A 17,860-nucleotide genomic window follows, 5' to 3' on the forward strand; every position below is an offset into this window, starting at 1 on the left:
GCACTCAAGTATTTGAAGGGTTTTCTGTGGAGTTGGGTTTAGATGTACTTAGACTGGTCTTGGAGGGGAGGACAAAGAGTATTGAGTAGAATGTGTAAACATGTGAAGTTAGGCTTGGTATAAGGAAATACTCCCCAACACTTAGAACCATCCAAAAATGTAATGGGTTCTCTCCAGAGGGAGGGAGCTTCCCTTCACTGGAGGTCTTCAAGCAAGTGCTGAATGATTATTTGTCAAGTAGATTGCCAAGGGTATTTTAGTTAAGGCAAGACTTGGACAAGATGGCTTCTGAGATCTCTCCCAACTCTGAGATTCTGTGATTTCATGAATCCTCAAGCAATTGTGATTATAAAGATGTGTGTGTATGTGCATGCACGTGTGTATTCATGTACGTGTCCACATAAATAGGCTGAGAGAGAACAGAAGATGTCTTCTTTTTTATATGTTTCATTTGAGAAAGTGTCCCCTTGGAGAAGAGAGGGGCCTTATTAGGCTGAGGAGGTTATATGCTCTAGGAAACTGGTAGTACCCCTGGACAGTCAGTTCTTTGGGAAAAATAGGGCTGGGACAGCAGGCCGCTTGACCTTGAAAAGTTGTTGTAGAGGCTTCTTAGTATGGTTTTATATCCTTTTGCCCAGGACCAAATTCTTCTTCTCCAAGGAAGGAAGATTAAGTTCAGTAGCCAAGGATTTGATATGCAAATAAAGGTTAAATGCAAGACATACCTCATATGTTTGCTCAGATCTTTTTTTGGGATATACTCTGTCTACAGGTACAGGGTCCAAGCATGGATCGACATACCAATACAGGGGTCTGAAAGCCTCTCCTGAAGGTCAGCAGCCATATGGAACAAGTGCAGAGGGAAGCTCAAAGGATCACCAGATAACCATTACTTGCCATTTGGGGTGAATGGGGTGGTCAGGGAGAACTAGCACCTCTGGGGTGAGGGCTTGCCGAACCCTTTTCAGCGCTTCTTACCTACCTTTGCTGTCCATTTGTCACCCAGTTCTCATCTGTAGCTCCAAGAAGCAGCCACACCCCAGTAAAACTGTCTTGGCCAATGGGTTAAAACAGGTCGAGGGCAACAAACAGTCTGGTGAGTTAGGGGGATGTCTAACCCAGGCACGTTAAGACTTCCCTCTGTGGAATGGGCAGATGAGAACAATTTGTTCTAATGGCCGCGAAGGTGGCTGAAGTGGGCACTGTGGAGTGTTTAGAGCTTGGTCAGACATTGAAGATGCCAAGGCCATCCACTGCATCTTGGGCCATCACCAGTCACCTTGACTTTCGTCCTGTCACTGAACTTTGATAACTGTAGAAGAGAGAGTGAGGCTAACGACTTTGAAATTCTGCCTCACTTAAATCTCATGTACAAGCAAGTCAAGGCATCACTGCATGATGTCATTGGTCCTCTTTGAGAATGAAGGGTGAACAACAACTTGCCAATCGCGCTGCTCCCCAGAGTAGAATAAATAACCAAAGATTGTCAGGTTTGGCATCTCTAAGTCAGTCCCTTCTGCTGTTTTGTTGTATGACCCCATTGCCTCCTTAAATACTTTCTCCTCTGTATCTTGGGTCTGGGTGAAACTGCCTGAATTCATTTCTTATACAAAGCTCCATCAGTATTTATCTGTACTTGTTACCAATATACTTTCACTGCTACTGGGGGGAAGGAAAGGGAAGTGAGGGATGGTGGTGGAAAGGGAACAAGCATTTAATATAATGCCTACTATGTGCCAAGTTCCTTAAAAATATTATTTCATTTTGATACTCACAATAACCCTGGGAGATAGGTGCTATTATTATCCCCATTTTACAGTTAAGGAAACTGAATCAGAGAAGTGTTAAGTGACTTATCCAGGGTCACAAAGTTAGGAAGTGTTTGAGGCCTGATTTGAATTCAAGTCTTCCTGAGTCCAGGCCTAGAGGTCTATCTGCTAAACTACCTAGTATATTAGGAAGGCAGAATTTATGATTTCATATGTGCCTAAAAGGTCCGGAACCGCAGGATATAAGGAATTCTCTAGGCAGAAGGCAGGAGAACTAAAGCATGTATTTACACTCCACAATAACAAGCCCACAAACCAGCGTCCCCATTTTGATATTTTCATCAAAAGCTTCCAGGCCCAATAAGTCCGCCTTACAAGGGTAACCAGGAGGCCACAGAGAAGCGAGATGGTATAAGGCAAAATCGTATACATGCTTCCCCTCTACGGTAAGAAGATTACCCACTAGCCTCTAGTCAGCTCTGCTACCGGCAGCTCAGCTTCGGCTGTAGGTGTCTCTGGCTCCAACTGGAAAAGGAAAGGAGGATCTTCAAGCTGTCCTCTCCCCTCTTATAGAGTTTTTGACATCATCAAGCGCCGCCTGAACGACCAGGGCCGATTGGTTCTTGACTTGGCCCTTCCCCCTAGCGTAGACCACGTTAACACACTTCCCCTCAGCCAGCCCCACGACTCATCACACAGGAAGCTCTGGTCCTGCCCCGGAAGAGCAAGCCCCAGCGTCCAGGAAAGCTCAACGAGGCAAGCTGAGTCCATTCTGGCTACACCTAGCTGCCTCTATTGGAGTCTGTCAATCTACTCTTTTATGACTGCACTTGATAGGGTACAGGATCTGGGAGCCCCCTTGAACTCTCCTTGAATCTTCCACTAGATGAGGCCATTTGCTAGCCCCAAATCTCTAAGCTAGGTTACTCTAACTAGCCTAGCCCTCCATTGTCTGGCTAGTTTCCACCCTCGATCCAATCAAAGTGTCTAAGCCCAAATCTGTTACCCTTAAACTAGCCTAGCCCTACACGGTCTGTTATCTCCAGGTAGCCTCCAGCTACTTCCCACCCGTAATCCCATTCTCTTGATTCCTGGAGTCTGACCACCCCAGTCCCATCAAGATCCTCCTTAGATTCCTCCTCAAGACCCTTCCTAAACCCCTCCTCCCATCACCCCAGGACCACCCTAGATCCTTCTCACAATCTTTGTGTATATGTTTCATCTTGCCTCCACGAAGGTGCTCAGATGGAATCTGGCCCGCTTGTGCAAACACGTGAGACAGTATTTAAGAGTCAGGAAGGCCAAGATTTAGAGCCTCTTAAATACTGTTTCACATGATGAAGGAATGAAAAAGCATTTGTTAAGAACTTTCCCTGTGCCATTCAGAGGATGACGAGGCTTCTGAGTTAGGCAATCTAATCTAATCTAGGTGGCATAGTGAATAGAGCACCAGGCCTGGAGCCAGGAAGACTAATTTTCCTGAGTTCAAGTCTGGCCTCAGACACTTACTTGCTGTGTGACCCTGGGCAAGTCACTTGAACCTGTCTGCCTCAGTTTCCTCATCTGTAAAATAAGCTGGAGAAGAAAATGGCAAATCACTCCAGTATCTTTGCCAAGAAAACCCCAAATAGGGTCACAAGGAGTCAGATATGACTGAACAACATCAACAACCTTAGATCCCACCCATTTCATCTTCATCACCAAAGGCAAATTTTATCTGTCTGGGACCTGGGTGTCGCCCATTGGACTGAATCCAAATGTCACAGAACAAATCCCCTTAATAAAAGGATTTGTTCTGTAAAACTTCTGTAAAACTTTTGACTTAGTCAAAAGGCCTCACTTGAGGACCTAGAAGGCCACATGTGGCTGGTCCCCCACCCTTCATCCAGGTCATAGTTGAAGAAATTCTCCCTCCTCAGTCTTCCATTATCTGCTTCCCACCCTGACAAATCCCAATTATGCTACCAAATTCTAACTTTAAGGTTTCAGAAAACTAGGTAAATTACACAGAGATAGCAAGAAAGTTTCCTGAACCACAAATCAGAGTACATGCTCTTCCAAAGGCGATTATTTTTGCAAAGTCTTAGTGAAATTCTACTTTCCTTTCTTGAAATGGCGACTATCCTGGAAAATCCAGAGTGAATGACACAAAAACATGAGTGGTAAGTCATCTGAAGGATGGCAGAGTTTGCAAAGAATAAAGTGGAAAAGGTAAGAAGTTGCTGTGATACAACCAAACATTGAGAATTTTGTTATTTTTCATAGCTCCACAAGGTTGGGAGGGACTTTACAGATCATCTATGTAGTCCAATCTCAGACATATGTGAAATTAGAATCATTGAATGCTAGTCCCTGGAGAGATTATCTAGTCCCTTTCTTTCATTTAACAATGAGGAGCTGATCTAAATCACTATTGATTAGAGGAATGAAAATCAAAACAACTCTCAGGTACCACATCTCTCCTGTCAGACTGGCTAACATGACAAAACAGGAAAATGATAAATGCTGGAGAAGATGTGGGAAAATAGGAACACTGTCACATTGTTAGTGGAGTTGTGAACATTTTGGAGAACAATTTGGAACTATGCCCAAAGGGCTATAAAAATGTGCATACCCTTTGACCCAGCAATACCACTTCTAGGGCTGCATCCCAAAGAGATCATACAAGGAGGAAAACGAGGCGTATGCACAAAAATATTTATAGCAGCTTTTTCCGTGATGGCAATTGGAAAGCAAGGGGATGCCCATCAATTGGGGAATGGCTAAACAAATTGTGGTATATGAAGGTAATGGAATACTATTGTGCTATAAGAAATGGGGAAGATACAGACTTCATAACAACTTGGAAAGACTTATATGATCTCATGCTGAGTGAAGGGAGCAGAACCAGAACATTACACATGATTACAGATATATGGTATCTGTGATGTCTAACTTCTATAGACTTAGCTCTTCTCAGCAATACAAGGTGCTAAGACAGCTCCAAAAGACTCAAGATGGAAAAAGCTATCTACATCCAGAGAAGGAATTATGGAGTCTGAATGCAGATTGAGGCAAACTATTTGCTCTCTCTTTTTTTTTCTCCTTTTTTGGTTTTGTTTCTTCTTTCTCATGGTCCATTCCATTGGTTAAACTTCTTCTTTACAACTTGACCATTGTGTAAATAAGTTTAATGTGAAGGTATGTGTAGAACGTATATCAGATTACATACCGTCTTGAGGTGGGGGTGGGGGGAGTGGAAGGAGGGGGAGAAAATTTGGAACTCAAAAACCTGTGGAACTGAGTGCTGTAAACTAAAAATAAAAAATAAATTAAAAAAAACAACAACAAGGAGCTGAGGTCCAGTGACGAGATGAAATGACTTGCCCAAAGTCACACAGATAATAGCAGAATGAACCTTGAAACCAAGTTTTTCGATTCCTAGGACTAGGAGTTTTCCCCACCATACCATGCTGCCTATCCTGTATTCTTTCTAATCTTCTGCCTTCCTTATTATCTGGTACACTCTGAAATATCTCTGACCAGTGGATGTCCAGCCCTTCCTTAAACACCGCCAGTTGGGGAACTCACTATTTCATAAGGCAGCCCATTCCATTTGTAAGCAGGCCTAAGCAGGCCAGGAAGCCCTGGGTTCAAATGTGGTTGCTAACAAATACTGTCTATGTGGCTCTGGGCAAGTCACTTGCCCTATTATGGTTCTTGGCGATCTCCTAAGACTACACATTGCAGAGAAGTTGCTAATCTACCTGTGTAGAGAGATTTTCCTCATCCAGGCCATGTTCCATATACCATCCATCCATATACCTTTTAGATAACAGCTCCTATCCCTTGGTGAATTGTTTTTCAGTCATACCCAACTCTTTGCAACCTTATTTTGGGTTTTCTTGGCAAAGTTACTAGAATGGTTTGCCATTTCCTTCTCCAGCTCATTTTACAGATGAGGAAACTGAGGCAAACATGGCTAAGTGACTTGCCCAGGGTCACATAGCTAGTAAGTGTCTGAGGCTGGATTTGAACTCCGGTCTCCCTGACTCCAGGCCTGGTGTTCTATCTACTTTGCCACCTAGCTGCTCCCTGATCCTACCCTATCAAACCCAAATGAGGCTCACCGTAACTCCCCTCATTGATTTAAATTCTTTTTCCCACTTGAGCTACCCAGAATAGGCCCAGGATAGTCCTTCGAATAGTTACGTGGTTATCACATCTTCCCACTAAGCTGTCCCTACCTCACTCAGGCTAACTGTCCTCACCTCACATGACTCTCATTCCCTTCCACATCCATTTCAATGTCCTTTGGATCTGCACCAGTTTATCAGCATCCCTTTGTGATAGGCAATAGCTTAATAACATTTGCATTGACAGATATAACCATAAACTAAGATCAATGCCTCATTAATGAAGCACTAATGAATCTTTGTAGAGCCCTGTAATTAAAGTAGCTTGTTCTGTTGGTGGAATCTGCAGAGGACTGCAAGGGGGAAATTAGGCTGATTTAATCCTATTGAAGTAAGAACCACGTGCATGCTATTGTTTGTTAGTTTGCATGAATGGTAATTTCGAAAAGCACAAATAAAATAAACATTTGCATAAAGTTACTAAACTGCCATGAAATAGATAAAGGGCTCAGGATTAAATAAAAGGACACAATCACAGCTCTGAGAAACTTCTAAGGTAGTGAGGAAAAGGGCTTCTTGAGAGAAAGTGATTACACCTGGGAGATAAAGCTTAGAATGGTAAATCTAGGTGGATAGAAAGCTGGGCCTGGAGTCAGGAAGACCTAAGTTCAAATCTGGCCTCAGACAATTCCTAGCTGTGTTACCCTGGGCAAGTCACTGAACCTCACTGCCTCAGTTTCCTCAACTGTAAAACAGGCATAATAACACCTACCTCACAAAGTTGTATGAGGCTCAAATAATATTTGTAAGCACAGTATTTGACACATAGTAAGTGCTTAAGAAATGCTTATTCTTTTTCCCCTTCTTGTTTTGTTCATAATATGTTAGTCTGAAGGATAGTAGATGAAATTTAGCACTGTTATCAAGTCAACAAGCATTTATTAAGTGTATACCAAGTACTGTACTGTACTCCAGAGGACAAAGAAAGCTAGGGACTTTCTCGAAGGTCCCAGCAGACCCATTCTAAATATGCAGTCAAGGGAGAATTAGATGTACAATGCATATGGGTGTTGGGAAAGTTTGTTGGGTGTCCTCACAGGGTGAAGTTTTGAGGTATCCCCTGCTGGTTCAGGAAATTGGCCTTCACTCCTGCTGCTGCTCCACTTCTGTTGGCCCCTATTCTTGGACTTGGCTGGGGAATACTCAGAAATTCAAATAAGAGCTGGGAGGTATATTATCAGTGTTTACCCCCTTAAATTTGATAGGAGGGGCCTCTGGTTCAGGATCAGATCAGAAATGGGCTCTCATTACATACAACAAATTATCAATTATGAAGAACATTATTGATAGGATGTTGGAAGAAAGGTCTGAAAGATAACAATTGTAGTCAGACAGGATAGTGGGTTACCATCACCTCTTCTTGTCTTCTATAGAGACTCATCATGGGTGTCAAGAGCAGCTGTTGCATATGGTGAGGGTATTACTAGGTCAGAAGAAAAATGAGACCCCTCCCTGAAACTGTTTTTATCCCCAAATCTTGGATGCTGTGTTGGATTAGGAGATGGGGAATGGGTGGTCAATTGAGCAGTTATCAAAACAAGGAATGCCTGACTTTGGGGCTACGTGTCTTTGGACTCCCCCCCTCCTGTTTTATAACCTGGTTTTCTTGCTTTTACCTAGTTAAATTCTTACTTTACCCATAGTCCTCGGGACACTTCCTCATTGTACATTTATATATGGCTATCAGGACTTAATGGGGAGAAAAACAGAGCTGGCCAAAGGCCATTACTCTCCTTTTACAGATCAGGAAACTGAGGCCCATAGTCCTTCATATACTACAACTTTGCTGTTACTTCTGGTCTCCTCTGTGACTAGACCTGCATTAGGGCTTTTCTTCTGAGGGGCCACCAGATTGTCTGTATAGATGTCCCCTCAAGACATCCTGAGGAACCAATTAGCTTTCTGGATAGCCTCTGTTCTCTCCGCATTTCTCTGTCTGGTTCTCGTTGCCCGCCTAAAGGTCTGTGCCTACTTTAAACGACCAAGACTAGGGGTATATAAACTAGCTCCAAATCAATCAATTATAAATCAGGCATCATTAGTGTGATATCAATAGCACAACAGGCACCCAAAACAAGACAAGGAAGTAACTCTTTGTCAAGGGGGCATCTAATTAAGGCCAGATCAGAGGCCTTATTAGTGAGGCAATAAAGACCTTATATCTTTATAAGGAGAGGTCACAGGTGCCAGTATAAATAGCTATATGAATGGACCAATAAGGACCCAGGACAATGCCTATGCATACTTACTACATTAATACCATCAGCAAAAACACAGATAATAATCAACAATAAATCAAAATACCACGTCTGTTGGTAGTTTTTCTTTTCTCTTGTCTTGTGACTTGCCTTTTAAAATGTGACAGCAAGAACTGAACACCATCCTGAGATTTCTCCCAATAAGTTCAATCTACAGTGAGTCTTGAGACTTCCTTGTTTAGGATGTGCTATTTCTATTAATAATATGGTCTAAGTGATACAGTCTAAGTAAGGCATAGGAGGAGCCCTTAGGAAGACCTGGATTCAAATCTCTCCTCTGACGATTATTGGCTATGTGACTGTAAGTAAATCACAATCTCTCAGTGCCCAAGGGAATTTTCTAAGACTGTAGGTTACAAACTACATTGGTGGAAGTAGTTCCCTGTTCCAATATTAGAGATCCAGATTAAAGAGGAAAAAATCAAAATATATCCCATCATCCTTCTATATCTCTCCCTTTTCAGTGAAGCTCCCAACTTACTGACCCATTTCCTCATCCTCTTCTTCTTTGCTTTACACCCTTCCCTTATACAGAGAGGCAGCCAGACAGCCATGAAGTGATAGAAGGTCGACTGCATGCCCTGCATCATCACTATGGGAACTTAGAACGGACAGTGGACCAGATGGGGGAAGCCTTGTAGCTGAGAGCTGATGAGAGTTGTTTGGGGTGAAAGATCTTCACGGGTCAGTTTTGCAGAGGGTATTCTCTGCTATCACAAGTTGGTCACCTCAGTTACAGGAAACAAATGCTATCTGGACTATATTTCAAGTTAGTTGTCACTGTCGCATTTCCTGTCTAATTTCACAACCTTATCATTGCAACAGCAATCTGTGAACAAGGGAGGCGAGCGCAGCAACACCTCAAACCCAAGTTATAAGGGGAAATGCAGAGAATATGTTATTTGTTTCGCTCTTTCAGTGACGAATGTCAAATTCATTTTCATGCTCCCGTTTCTGCAATACTCTCAGTTTGTATTAACTAAGAATTAGAATTCTTTCACGCAATTAAAAAAATCTCTTAACACGCTTTCTTCCAGTATTTTAAGCTAAAATAAGTGGGTGCAGGAAAGCCTCAAATAACTGGAACCCACTTTCACTGGCACCTTCAAGTGAAACTTTCCCTTCTGTATTTCAGGAGGCAGCATAGCCTAGAGGCAAGAGGGCAGTTTTGGAGTCAGGTGACCTGGGTTCAAATTTTTAGCTCTGGCATTTTCTATCTGTGTGATCTTGGGCAAGTCACTTGATCTCTCCTGGGCCTCTGTTTCCTCATCTGCTAAATGAGGGGTCAGGGTCTTCATAACTTTGAAGTTCCCTTCTACCTCTAAATCTATGGTCCTACGAATTAAAGATGGCAGTGAGGTTGCACAATGTATAGAGCACTGGACCTGGAGTCAGGAAGACCTGAGTTCAAATCCAACCTCAGACACTTACTAGCTGTATGACCCTGGGCAAGTCACTTACCCTCTGTTTGCCTCAGTTTCCTTATCTGTAAAATGGGGACAATCATAGCACTCACCCTCCAAGGTTGTTCTGAGGATCAAATGAGATGATAATTGTCAAGCGCTTAACACAGTGCCTGGCACATAATTAGTGCTACATAAATGTTAGCTATTATTATTATTAATTATTAAAGATTTAGGCAACTCAAAAGAAAAAGTCACAAATCATTACAGAATGTTAGAGTTGGAAGGAACCTTAGCAATCATCTTATCCAGGTACAGGTTGGACTGAATGACTTGTGAGATTATCTCCAGATGTAGTTAGATTGTGAATACTTACCTAATTCTTTGGGGGTGTTCTGGGCTCACCCCACTGCTCTTGTTCCGAGAAGAACACCTGAGAAGTCCTTTTTTGCATCTGTACTACCCCTCAAGTCTGAGATCAATTATCCTTCTGTGTGAATTCCTGCCATGATCTCTCAGCTGCTTGATGAGCCTCCATATAGCCACACAGGCAGGGGAGGCTTCCCTCAGAGACTTTAAGCCTTCCAGAGAACACAGACGGGGCTTGGCCTTTGGGTGGATTCCCACAGGGAGCAACACAAAATTCAAGGAAGGGGGGAAGGCAGGAATCATATTGTCTAGCTCAGTTGTTTTGTCTTTGTTACATTCCAGGGAGCATGTGAAAGTATGGTGGATATTAAGAAATGATTGTGATAAAAAAAAAAAAAAAGCAAAACACCAAAGGCATCAGTAAGGCGAACAAAACAGAATCAGCTACTTCTCTGTTTTCCTTTTTTTTTTAAACAGGGTGCAAGGCAGGGGCAATTGAAGTTAAGTGACTCGCCCAAGGTCACACAGCTGGCAAGTGTGTCAAGTGTCTGAGGCTGGATTTGAACTCAGGTCCTCCTGACACCAGGGCCAGTGCTCTACTCACTGCACCACCTAGCTACCCCATTTCCTTTTATTTTTAGTCTTTGTCTTTAGTATTGAGGGAATTAAGGGGTGTAGGACAGTGAATAGTCATTTGTAGGAATCAAATGAACCATACTCCATCTTGTAACTCAATTCTGGAGTTAACTCAGTTCCCTTTATATTCAGTTATGAGCTAATCCAATTTCTGTCTTGTGAGAAAACTTTATTCAATTATGGGAATTGTGAGAGGACTTCATTGTACTGTTTGAATCTATCCCTGCATGGCGGGGAAGCTGGACCACTCTCCCTGCTGCTTAGAGCCCTTTAACCAAGGACCTAGATTATATTGATCAGAAGCCTGGTCAGATCTGCAGATTGATGCACGTTTTCTCATGATTATACATCTCAATAAACCCATATCTCTTGTCTGACAACTGACCCTGCACTGATCAATCAGTTATTATTTCCATATTCTTTTGATTACTTACAGACACTTGGGGGGGGAGTAGGACACCTCTTTTTCTGTTTCAGGGAATTATACTTGTTTGCTCTCCTCCTCCCAACTTGGAAAGCCCCTAACCTTTCCTCCAATTAGAAATCAGATTACCTAATCTTGTATACTGATTTGCACCTTGTTAGTTGTTTTCTTTTAAGTAATTGTTCTTATTTGATTGTTTTTTTAATGCATAAAAGACTGCCTCCCCCTGTATTCGGGGTCCAATGCCAATGCTGAGGAAAGCCTGGAACTGATTTGCTATGCAATTGGCATGCATTGCTTAATAAATCAATATGTTTGGAGGCTTGAACCTTTGTTTCATCAGTCACTTCACCTTTCATCCGCCACAGTATCTGATTGTTTACCATCATTTTGATGATCTTCCTTTTATTGCCCAATTACTGATGATTTATGGCTCTGTTTCTAAGTCAGACTGGCTAACAATCATATGATCATAGATTCTAGAGCTACAAAAAAGCTTGGAGATTGTCAAGGTCAAACTCCTTCATTTGAAAACAAATAAATACGTTTTATTGGTGCTATTGTTCATTCATTTCCCACCCTCTTTCTTGACTGACTCCTCTCTTTTGACAAAAACAAACAAAAAGATTCAACATAGTGTCTGCATCTCACAACGCATACAATTTTCTCTCCTGTTAGATCCTCGCCGTCTGCTGTTATGGGAAAGGCATATTTCATTATCTCAGAAAAACATTATCTGTTTTCTGAGAATTTTGGCAATGAGGTGGCACCATGGACGGAGCTTCAGGCCTGGAGTAAAGGAGTTCAAATCCAGCCGCAGACACTTAGTAGCTGTGTAACTCTGGGCAAGTCACTGAACCCTGTTTCCTCATTTATAAAATAAAATGGAGAAGGAAATGGCAAACCCCTACAGTCTCTTTGCCAATGAAACCCCAAATAGAGTCACGAAGAGTCAGACATGGCTGAAAAACAACAACAAAGAATTTCACTGTTTTTCACAGTTTAACTTTCTTTTAGTGATTCCCTCTACAGTGTTTTACTCATTGTGTATATTCTTCTCTTGGTTCTTATTATTTTGATCTCCATTAGTACAGAGTCTTTTCATGTTTCTTTGAATCCCTCAAATTTATTTTTATAGCAGAATAATAATCCATTATATTTATAGACTATGATTCACTTTGTCGTTTCTCCAATCAAAGGCCACCTACTTTGTTTCCAAGTCTTTCCTACCACATAAAGTGCTGCTGTGAATATTTTGGTATGTGCTGGACCTTTGCTTCTTCTATGTTTGACTTTCTTGGTCTCTTGCAGCACTTCTGGCATAATTAGCCATGGTAGAGGATGAGGGAGGGATATGCAGGACCACCTCAAGTTTGGAAACCACTACTCTCAGTTATGAAACATTCTCAGTGCATGGGGCCCCAGAATAACACAAGAGCTCAGAATAATGAGGTCAGATAGGAAGTGGAGATAATCACACATCACATGAGGACTTATTGGGTAACTGAGGTTAGGGAGCTCTAGATCAGTTGCTTGTCCCCATTTCCAGAGTGTAGGCAGTCCTCTAATAAATCATATCCCAGGTGTTTGCAGCTAATGCTTTCTAGAATAAGTCTCAGTCAAAACAAAGGAGGCAGTATGACTCAAATAATAAAGTGTAGGGGTTAGCAGAAGAAATCATATCCCATAAGCATGTATTGCAAACAACTACAAATTTAAAGTCAGCCTTAATCCTTTATTGCTGTAACAGGAAGCACCCTGTCACAGCCAGGATGGCCTGCTAGCACAGGTTCTTTGATTTGGTTTTCTAAGGGAAAGGCAACTTTTAAAGGCATCTACAGGCTTACTTTAATTACAGATAAGTAGAAAATATAACAGAGAAATTAGCAAAGAGATTCAACAGACTGTCTGAACAACTCCAACTGTCTGAACAAAGCAATACAGCCACCTACATACACCACTGGATCAAGGGAGCATCAACATCTGAGTAGTCGGGGCACATGGGGCAGGGAGGGGTTGGGGGTGGGCTCTTAACAAACAGCTACTCAGAGTCCGTCCCATCCAGGGAATCAAAAGGTCCTCCTCATAAGCAAGCCCCCAAAGCAAAATCTCACCTCAGAATATATATATATACTTTTGGCTAATAGGCTCAGAGTCAGAAGTCATAACAACCTTCTTGACTCAGTGCCTAATTAGCTTACTACCAAAAGGTATGAAAGCCTTCCTACAAGCAAGCCAGAGTTCAAAGCGGCAAGACATCCATAATTGAACACATGTGGTCACATAAGCTTATTAATGGATAGTGAAGATCTTCGTATTCCATTAACATTACCATTGCCTCCTTAAACGCTTTTTTGTTTTCATCATCAGTTAGGTGTCACAGTGGATAGAACCTGAGACTTGAGTTCAAACCCTGCCTTAGGCACTTCTTAGCTGTGTGATCTTGGGTAGGTCAGTTAACTTCTCTCAGTTTCCTCATCTGTAAAATTAAGATGTTGATAGCTCCTACCTCTCAGGGATGTTGTGAGGATGAGATAATACTTTTAAAGCACCACATAAACGCTAGCAATCAAGACTAGTAGTCTTTAGTAATCCTCCCCTTCCTCTTCCTAGAGCCTTTATGTAGCCCTAACCCCAGGTGTTTTGGAGATCCACTGAATGACAGCCTTGGGCCACTGAATACACAGAGGAAACAAGACTCCTGGTTGACTAAGAGTCTTCTGAAAGAGGGAAGTGGAGAAAGAGGGAAATACAGAACAAGAGAAGAAGGCACACACTTTGCTTGACAGACAGGAGATTCCTTCAGAACTTAAGGCATGTAGGAAAAAGTTGATATCCCAACATATCCCTCAATTTTCAGTGCCTGGAACCGCAGAGACTGCTAAAAGTGAATTCATAGGGTGAGATTGTTCTGTCCCCAGCTGATTTGAGATTTCATCCCACTCTTAAGTCTCAGAGTCCCAACCTCTCCTCAAATTCTTGTGTATTCTATCTCCTAAACTTGTCTGTATGACGTCCCTGGTTACTGCTTAGTGTTTGCTTTGATAAATATGTTTGATTGTGTTTTTTGTAGTAAGTGTATGGTGGTAAGAAAAATTAAGCTGGCCAAGAATAAACTGTTACTATCCAAGTCTAGGGAGGAAACACTCCTTCACTAATTACCCCAAGGGAAAATGGCTTTTATCCTAGACCCCAGAACCATATCCCCTATAATTCAAATATCTGATTGTAATAGATATAATTCCAAACCTAGTATCTCTTTCTCTCTCTGAAAGTAAAAAAAAAAATATGCTTCAATCTGCATTCACAGTTCATCAGTCCTCTTTCTGAAGGTGGAGAGCATTTTTCATCATGGGTCCTTTGGAATTGCCATGGAGTATAGAACATGGATCAGAGCAGCTAAGTCTTTTACGGTTGTTCAACATTATAGTATTGTGTACAATGTTCTACCGGTTCTGCCCATTTCACTTTGCAATAGTTCATTTAAGTCTTTCTGTTTGTCATTTCTTATGACGCAATAGTATTCCATCACAAACATATGCCATAATTTGTTCTGTCATTCCCTAATTGATGGACATCCCCTCAATTTCCAATTCTTTGTCATCACAAAAAGTACTGCTACAAATATTTTTGTTCAAATAAGTCCTTTCCCTTTTTGATCTCTCTGGGATACAGACTTAGCAGTGGTATCATTGAGTCAAAGGGTATGCATAATTATATAGTCCTTTGGGCATAGTTCTGAATTGTTCTCCAGAACAGCTGGAGTGCTAGTATATTATCTCTTGAACATAGGAGACTATAGGAGTGCTCACTCAAACATACCTGTATTCATTCCCACGAAGGTGGAATTCCAGTTAAAGAGAAGAGGTGGGGCATCTCTATATTTATCTTTATATGATGATGGGCTTGACGGGGAGGGGAAGAAAGCTTGTAGGAATAGGGTTGCCTTTAAATAGATTAAGTTAAAATAGCTGAAGAGATATAGAACTGTATTTTAAGAGGAAAGGGGATAAAAACATTAGAGATGAATGGAGAAAAGTATAAGCCTAACTCTCATAACTTTAAGTATGAGTGGATTAAGTAATCCAATAAAACCAAAAAAAAGTGATAAATTGGATAAGAAAATAAAATGCCACAACTGTGGCTTACAAGAAATGCACTGAAAAAACAAAAAACAAAGATGCACACAGAATACAAAATGATGAGTGGGGAGGCAGAAAAAATTTATTATATATCTATGAAATCCAAAAAACCAGGCGTTCGAATGACGCTATTAGACAAAGCAAAAACAAACATTGTAAATATATCCTAGATGTATTTTGTTTGTTGTATTAGCAAGGCAATAAACACAACATCGATGATAATTGTGAATATGTCTATATAGTTCTGTATTGCAAAATATGAGAGACTCTCCATATAGAAGGCAGAAAGAGAAAAACATTCAGATACCAGAGGGCCAGATCCTGAAACTGATATGCCCAATCCATCACAGCAGCAAAGAATTCAATACACAATCCCGCAGTAGAGACCCACTCCATCCCAAAACCATCCGCCTCCCTGCTGGGGCCTTGCCACAAACAAGCTCACTCACAGCCACCACATGTCTGCTCTTTCCCTCAGCTCTAACTGCTCTCTATTTCCTGTAACACACTTTTCCTCTCAGCAAGCTCCTCCCACCACATATGACTTAGGCTTCTTGTGACGTAAGCAGGTCACATAGCCTAATGGGTGGGAAAGATCTTCATATCTAAATTGTCATTATATTTGTGTAAAAGCTTTTCAATTTCAAGCAGTTAGAATTTTCTATTTTATCTTTTTCAGTTGCCTCTATCTTTAGTTCAGTTTACAATTCTTTTTTAGTCATAGCTTGTTGTATATGATCCGCTTTCAGTTTAGTTTAGAATGCTTTCTCTACCTATAGCAGGCATATTATCTGCTTCTCTTCTATTTGCTTTTATTTTAAATGACCTTTAATATTAAGGTCATGGGTCCATTTTGAATTTACTATGGAAAATGGTGTAAGGTGTTGATATAAGCCCAATTTCTGCCTTCTAGTTTTCCCGGCTGTTCTTATGGTATAGGGAATTTAGGTTTATGCCTTTTTTTCTTCTTTTGATTATGTGGAGTGTCTCCATTTAATTTAATTTCTTTTTTTGCATAAAGAAGTTAGCTGGCTGCACAAAAGAGCATTGCAGAAAAGTCACATATCCAATCACAGGATCATAGATTTAGTGCTCAGGGGACTTTATGGGTCATCTAGTCTAATCCACTCTTTTCCTAAATAAGGAAGCTGAGACCCAGGGTGTTTAAATGACTTGGTTAAGGTTACACATTTGGGTTGGAGCAAAGCCCAGATTCAAACCCAGGTCTTTTCCGATTCCAAATCCAGCATTCTTTTCAACATACCTCAATTTTGGACCCAGACTTGCTGTGGAGGGGAAAGAGGGAAATCCTGAGAAGTATATCCTTCTAGATCTTGCAAATAGGCAGTTTGCATTTGGTCTAGTAATCAGTGCCTTTTAATCCCTTTAAGATCCCTAGTGGAGTTATGTATCACTATTTGCAACTCATACCGTAAGCCTAAATACACGTATGATCCAATCCCCCGATGTACAGATAGACACACATGCACACAACACTTGGTACTGTCACCTTTATTGCCTCTGGGCCTCTCTATTTGATCTTTTCAGCAAATAAGTCCACAAGCATTTATTGAGCACCTACTATGGCACTGCTGGGGATATAAAGAAAGAAGGTCAACACTTCCTGACTTCAAGGAACATACAATTCTTAGACCAACTCTTCTTTTTCGCTCTTTACGGAAAAATCTATTTCTTTATTTGGTGTCAGGAGAGAAGAATGGAAATTATTAGCTTCCTTCTCTCTCTCACCTTCTAATCCCTTCTCCCTTCTATTTTAAATGAAGCATCCAGAGCAGGAAAAAGTAAGGAGGCCCTAGCTCTCATCCCAGCTCCCTCACTAACAGTGGTGTGACATCACAGAGTCATTGATCCTCACTGGGGCTTAATTTCCTCCTTTTTAAAATGAAAGGTTGGGTTATAATTATCCCCACAGACCATCCGGTGTGCATCTTGTAAGAATTGTGAAGCAGGTTAAATCTGTCTTTGGGGCTCTTTTATCTTATTTTTATTTTTGTTTATCTATGTATCTACTTATCAATCTATCATCTATCTATTTTCTATTCTCATTCCCTCTGTACCGGGTAACTAGTGTTCTTTACCTGGCTGCTCAAAGCTCCCTGCCCTAGTGACTTACTCAGGTCTCACCTCTCCATACAGCACAGCACAGGATGGTTTGGCATTATCTCTTTCCAACTCTGGCGCTGCAGTGCACCTGACCTTCGAGCTTGCTGTAGGCTTCTGAGGTAAAAAATAGCTAGCATATGGGTGCTTTGATACATTGGTGGATTAATGTATAATCCTTCACAGGGATATTCACAATATAACAGGGATACTATGCTTAATCAAGCTGAAGGAATACATTTGCAATGATGGGATCACAGTAGGAAGGGACCTTACTGATTCTCCAATCCAATCTCATTTTACAGATGGGGACACTGAAGCCTATAAAGGTGGAGTGACTTGTCCAAGCAAAAAATAAGGGACAGAGTTGGGATGTGAGCCTAGTTACTCTGACTCTAAATCCAAAGCTCTTTCTCTGCCACCATAAATTTCAAGAATCTTGGTAGTTAAGTGGGGAAGATGATGAGGATGCAGATTCTTTGGGAACCCCTCAAATCACCCCATGGAGGTAGCCACCTACTCTTAGGAGAAGAACCCTTGAGAGGTAGTCTGATGTAGAGGAA

This window comes from Trichosurus vulpecula, chromosome 2 (genome assembly GCF_011100635.1).
Source record: "Trichosurus vulpecula isolate mTriVul1 chromosome 2, mTriVul1.pri, whole genome shotgun sequence".
In the NCBI taxonomy this organism is placed as follows: domain Eukaryota; kingdom Metazoa; phylum Chordata; class Mammalia; order Diprotodontia; family Phalangeridae; genus Trichosurus; species Trichosurus vulpecula.